Source organism: Oncorhynchus gorbuscha, linkage group LG03, assembly GCF_021184085.1.
Source record: "Oncorhynchus gorbuscha isolate QuinsamMale2020 ecotype Even-year linkage group LG03, OgorEven_v1.0, whole genome shotgun sequence".
Lineage (NCBI taxonomy): Eukaryota > Metazoa > Chordata > Actinopteri > Salmoniformes > Salmonidae > Oncorhynchus > Oncorhynchus gorbuscha.
This window is the reverse complement of record NC_060175.1, coordinates 93,017,968-93,024,496: the sequence shown is the minus strand read 5'-3', so window position 1 is coordinate 93,024,496 and position 6,529 is coordinate 93,017,968. Positions and strand designations below refer to the sequence as shown.

Genomic DNA, 6,529 nt, shown 5'->3' with positions numbered 1-6,529 from the left:
TCTATCTCTTCTCCCCCTCCTCCCCCTCCTATCTGTCTATCTCTTCTCCCCCTCCTATCCTCCTCCTCCTCCCCCTCCCCCTCCTATCTGTCTATCTCTTCTCTATCCCCTCCTCCCCCTCCCCCTCCTATCTGTCTATCTCTTCTCCCCCTCCTCCTCCTCCCCCTCCCCCTCCTATCTGTCTATCTCTTCTCCCCCTCCTCCCCCTCCTATCTGTCTATCTCTTCTCCCCCTCCTATCTGTCTATCTCTTCTCCACCTCCTCCCCCTCCCCCTCCTATCTGTCTATCTCTTCTCCCCCTCCTCCTCCTCCCCCTCCCCCTCCTATCTGTCTATCTCTTCTCCCCCTCCTCCCCCCCTATCTCCTATCTGTCTATCTCTTCTCCCCCTCCTCCTCCTCCCCCTCCCCTCCTATCTGTCTATCTCTTCTCCCCCTCCTATCTGTCTATCTCTTCTCCCCTCCTCCCCCTCCCCCTCCTATCTGTCTATCTCTTCTCCCCCTCCTCCTCCTCCCCCTCCTATCTGTCTATCTCTTCTCTATCTCTTCTCCTCCCTCCTATCTGTCTATCTCTTCTCCCCTCCTATCTGTCTATCTCTTCTCCCCCTCCTCCCCCTCCTATCTGTCTATCTCTTCTCCCCCTCCTCCTCCTCCCCTCCCCCTCCTATCTGTCTATCTCTTCTCCCCCTCCTCCCCCTCCCCCTCCTATCTGTCTATCTCTTCTCCCCCTCCTCCTCCTCCCCCTCCCCCTCCTATCTGTCTATCTCTTCCCCCTCCCCCTCCTCCCCCTCCTATCTGTCTATCTCTTCTCCCCCTCCTATCTGTCTATCTCTTCTCCACCTCCTCCCCCTCCCCCCTCCTATCTGTCTATCTCTTCTCCCCCCTCCTCCTCCTCCCCCTCCCCCTCCTATCTGTCTATCTCTTCTCCCCCTCCTCCCCCTCCTATCTGTCTATCTCTTCTCCCCCTCCTCCTCCTCCCCCTCCCCTCCTATCTGTCTATCTCTTCTCCCCCTCCTATCTGTCTATCTCTTCTCCCCTCCTCCTCCTCCCCTTCCTATCTGTCTATCTCTTCTCCCCTCCTCTCTGTCTATCTCTTCTCCCCCTCCTATCTGTCTATCTCTTCTCCCCCTCCTCCCCCTCCTATCTGTCTATCTATTCTCCCCTCCTCCCCTCCTATCTGTCTATCTCTTCTCCCCTCCTCCCCCTCCTATCGGTCTATCTCTTCTCCCCTCCCTCCTATCTGTCTATCTCTCTTCTCCCCTCCTTCCCTCTCCCTGTCTATCTCTTCTCCTCCCCCTCCTATCTGTCTATCTCTTCTCCCCCTCCTCTCCCTCCTATCTGTCTATCTCTTCTCCCCTCCTCCTCCCCCTCCTATCTGTCTATCTCTTCTCCCCTCCTCTTCCCCTCCCCTCCTATCTGTCTATCTCTTCTCCCCTCCTCCCCCTCCTATCTGTCTATCTCTTCTCCCCTCCTCCCCTCCTATCTGTCTATCTCTTCTCCCCCCCTCCTCCCCCTCCTATCTGTCTATCTCTTCTCCCCTTCTCCTCCTCCTCCCCTTCCTATCTGTCTATCTCTTCTCTTCCCCTCCTCCTCCTCCCCCTCCTCCCCCCTCCTATCTGTCTATCTCTTCTCCCCCCTCCTCCTCCTATCTCTATCTCTTCCTCCCCCTCCTATCTGTCTATCTCTTCTCTCTTCTCCTATCTGTCCTCCTCCTCCCCCCTCCTATCTGTCTATCTCTTCTCCCCCTCCTATCTGTCTATCTCTTCTCCCCCTCCTATCTGTCTATCTCTTCTCCCCTCCTCCCTGTCCTATCTGTCTATCTCTTCTCCTCCTCCTCCCCCTCCTATCTGTCTATCTCTTCTCCCCTCCTCCCCCTCCTATCTGTCTATCTCTTCTCCCCTCCTCCCCCCCCCTCCTATCTGTCTATCTCTTCTCCCCTCCTCCCCCTCCTATCTGTCTATCTCTTCTCCCCCTCCTCCTCCTCCCCTCCTATCTGTCTATCTCTTCTCCCTCCCCCTCCTCCCCTTCCTCCTATCTGTCTATCTCTTCTCCCTCCTCCTCCCCCTCCTATCTGTCTATCTCTTCTCCCCTCCTCCTCCTCCCCTCCTATCTGTCTATCTCTTCTCTCCCTGTCCTCCTCCTCCCCCCTCCCCCTCCTATCTGTCTATCTCTTCTCCCCCTCCCCCTCCCCCTTCCTATCTGTCTATCTCTTCTCCCCCTATCTCCTCCCCCTCCTATCCTATCTCTTCTGTCTATCTCTTCTCCTCTCCTCCTCCTATCCCTCCCCTCCTATCTGTCTATCTCCTCCCCTCCCCTCCTATCTGTCTATCTCTTCTCCCCCTCCTATCTGTCTATCTCTCTCTCTATCTCTATCTCTTCCTCCTCCCCTCCTATCTGTCTATCTCTTTCTCCCCTCCTCTCTGTCTATCTCTTCTGTCTATCTCTTCCTCCTATCTGTCTATCTCTTCTCTCCTCCCCTCCTATCTGTCTATCTCTTCTCCCTCCTATCTGTCTATCTCTTCTCCCCCTCCTATCTGTCTATCTCTTCCCCCCCCTCCTCCTCCCCCTCCTATCTCTCTATCTCTTCTCCCCCTCCTATCTGTCTATCTCTTCTCCCCCTCTTCCTCCCCCCCTCCTCCCCCTCCTATCTGTCTATCTCCATCTCCTATCTGTCTATCTCTTCCCCCTCCTATCTGTCTATCTCTTCTCCCCTCCTCTCCTCCCCTCCCCTCCTATCTGTCTATCTCTTCTCCCCCTCCTCCTCTGTCTATCTGTCTATCTCTTCTCCCCCCCTCCTCCCCCTCCTATCTGTCTATCTCTTCTCCCCCTCCTCCTATCTGTCTATCTCCCCCTCCTATCTGTCTATCTCTTCTCTCTGTCCTCCTCCCCCTCCTATCTGTCTATGTCTATCCTCCTCCTCCCCCTCCTATCTGTCTATCTCTTCTCCCCCTCCTATCTGTCTATCTCTTCTCCCCCTCCTATCTGTCTATCTCTTCTCCCCCTCCTCCCCTCCTATCTGTCCTCCTCCCCCTCCTATCTGTCTATCTCTTCTCCCCCTCCCCCTATCTGTCTATCTCTTCTCCCCTCCTCCTCCTCCCCCTCCTATCTGTCTATCTCTCTTCTCCCCCTCCTATCTGTCTATCTCTTCTCCCCTCTCTTCTCCCCTCCTATCTGTCTATCTCTTCTCCCCCTCCTATCTGTCTATCTCTTCTCCCCTCCTCCTCCCTCTCCTATCTGTCTATCTCTTCTCCCCCTCCTATCTGTCTATCTCTTCTCCCCCCTCCTATCTGTCTATCTCTATCTCCCCCTCCTATCTGTCTATCTCTTCTCCTCCTCCTCCATCTCCTATCTGTCTATCTCTTTCTCCCCCTCCTATCTGTCTATCTCTTCTCCCCTCCTATCTGTCTATCTCTTCTCCCCCTCCTCCCCTCCTCCATCTCCTATCTGTCTATCTCTTCTCCCCCTCCTATCTGTCTATCTCTTCTTCTCCCCTCCCCCTCTATCTCCCCTCCCCTCCTATCTGTCTATCTCTTCTCCCCCTCCTATCTGTCTATCTCTTCTCCCCCTCCTCCATCTCCTATCTGTCTATCTCTTCTCCCCCTCCTATCTGTCTATCTCTTCTCCCCCTCCTCCATCTCCTATCTGTCTATCTCTTCTCCCCCTCCTATCTGTCTATCTCTTCTCCTCCTCCTCCATCTCCTATCTGTCTATCTCTTCTCCCCCTCCTATCTGTCTATCTCTTCTCCCCCTCCTCCTTCTCCTATCTGTCTATCTCTTCTCCCCCTCCTCTCTTCTCCCTCCCCCTCCCCCTCCTATCTGTCTATCTCTTCTCCCCCTCCTCCTCCTCCCCCCCTCCCCCTCCTATCTGTCTATCTCTTCTCCCCCCCCCCCCTGTCCTCCTCCTCCCTGTCCTCCTCCCCCTCCTATCTGTCTATCTCTTCTCCCCCTCCTCCATCTCCTATCTGTCTATCTCTTCTCCCCTCCTCCTCCTCCCTATCTCCTATCTGTCTATCTCTTCTCTCCCCCTCCCCTTGCTATCTGTCTATCTCTCTCTCCCCCTCTCCTCCTCCTCCCCCTCCCCTCCTATCTGTCTATCTCTTCTCCCCCTCCTCCTCTTCCCCCTCCCCTCCTATCTGTCTATCTCTTCTCCCCCTCCTCCATCTCCTATCTGTCTATCTCTTCTCCACCTCCTCTATCCCCCTCCTATCTGTCTATCTCTTCTCCCCCTCCTCCATCTCCTATCTGTTTCTCTTCTCCACCTCCTCCCCCTCCTATCCCTCCTATCTGTCTATCTCTTCTCCCCTCCTCCTCCTCTCCCCCCCTCCTATCTGTCTATCTCTTCTCCCCCTCCTCCATCTCCTATCTGTCTATCTCTTCTCCCCTCCTCCTCCTCCCCTCCTATCTGTCTATCTCTTCTCTCCCTCCTCCTCCTCCCCCTCCCCCTCCCCCTCCCTATCTGTCTATCTGTCCACCCGTGCATCTGTACCTGACGACCCTCGCATGCAAGGCATCTCTCTTTCCCTCTATTGTTCTCCTTTACTCCTCTCTCTCCTCTTTCTCTCATACTCCCTCTTTCCCGTTCATCCTCTCTCACCTTCCCTCTCTCTCACCATTTTCTCTCTCCTCTGTATCTCTCTATCTCCTCTGTATGTCTCTCTCTGTATCTCTCTATCTCCTCTGTATCTCTCTATCTCCTCTGTATCTCTCTCTCTGTATCTCTCTCTCTGTATCTCTCTATCTCCTCTGTATCTCTCTCTCTGTATCTCTCTATCTCCTCTGTATGTCTCTCTCTGTATCTCTCTATCTCCTCTGTATCTCTCTCTGTATCTCTCTATCTCCTCTGTATCTCTCTCTCTCTGTATCTCTCTATCTCCTCTGTATCTCCCTCTCTCTCTGTATCTCTCTATCTCCTCTGTATCTCTCTATCTCCTCTGTATCTCTCTCTCTCTCTGTATCTCTCTATCTCCTCTGTATCTCTCTATCTCTCTATCTCCTCTGTATCTCTCTCTCTCCTCTGTATCTCTCTCTCCTCTGTATCTCTATATCTCCTCTGTATCTCTCTCTCTTCTGTATCTCTCTCACTCTCTCTCTATCTCTGTATCTCTCTATCTCCTCTGTATCTCTCTATCTCCTCTGTATCTCTCTCTCTCTCTGTATCTCTCTATCTCCTCTGTATCTCTCTCTCTGTATCTCTCTATCTCCTCTGTATCTCTCTATCTCCTCTATATCTCTCTCTCTCTGTATCTCTCTGTATTTCTCTCTGTATCTCTCTATCTCCTCTGTATCTCTCTATCTCCTCTATATCTCTCTCTCTCTGTATCTCTCTATCTCCTCTGTATCTCTCTCTCTCCTCTGTATCTCTCTATCTCCTCTGTATCTCTCTCTCCTCTGTATCTCTCTCTCTCTCTCTGTATCTCTCTATCTCCTCTGTATCTCTCTCTCTCTCCTCTGTATCTCTCTCTCCTCTTTATCTCTCTATCTCCTCTGTATCTCTCTGTATCTCTCTCTGTATCTCTCTATCTCCTCTGTATCTCTCTATCTCCTCTGTATCTCTCTCTCCTCTGTATCTCTCTATCTCCTCTGTATCTCTCTATCTCCTCTGTATCTCTCTGTATCTCTCTCTGTATCTCTCTATCTCCTCTGTATCTCTCTCTCCTCTGTATCTCTCTATCTCCTCTGTATCTCTCTCTCCTCTGTATCTCTCTCTCTCTCTGTATCTCTCTATCTCCTCTGTATCTCTCTCTCTCTCCTCTGTATCTCTCTCTCCTCTTTATCTCTCTATCTCCTCTGTATCTCTCTGTATCTCTCTATCTCCTCTGTATCTCTCTATCTCCTCTGTATCTCTCTCTCCTCTGTATCTCTCTATCTCCTCTGTATCTCTCTCTCTTCTGTATCTCTCTCTCTCTGTATCTCTCTATCTCCTCTGTATCTCTCTCTCTCTCCTCTGTATCTCTCTATCTCCTCTGTATCTATCTCTCTCTCCTCTGTATCTCTGTATCTCTCTATCTCCTCTGTATCTCTCTCTCTCCTCTGTATCTCTCTCTCCTCTGTATCTCTCTGCTGTGCTGTGTGAATAATAGCCTTCCCCTCCTGGTGAACTCAGATGATAATCCTGGGGAAGCAGTAAGAGCTCATTGATCAGCCTCGCTGACAGGCCCACAAGCCCCAGCACAGAAACAACATGCAAACAACACACACTGCTGCAGGCTCTGCATGGATTGAAAATGTGTGTGTATGTATGGGTCTACCGATGTGACTACATCGGTCCTTTTTGTCCATTAAAATAACATCAAATTAATCAGAAATACAGTGTAGACATGGTTAATGTTGTAAATGACTATTGTAGTTTGGAAACAAATGATTTTTTATGGAATATCTACATAGGTGTACAGAGGCCCATTATCGGCAACCATCACTCCTGTGTTCCAATGGCACGTTGTGTTAGTTAATCAATCACGACCTGGAGGTTCGTGGGGCGACGCACAATTGGCCTAGTGTAGTCCCGGTTAGGGAGGGTTTGGCCGGTAGGGAT

The 6,529-nt window shown here is 51.6% G+C and overlaps 1 pseudogene; it reads right to left on the bottom strand.

Moving 5' to 3' along the window:
- Positions 1-4,499, bottom strand: part of LOC124017893 — a 12,188-nt pseudogene extending 7,689 nt beyond the window's left edge.
- Between the last annotated feature and the right edge of the window lie 2,030 nt (positions 4,500-6,529).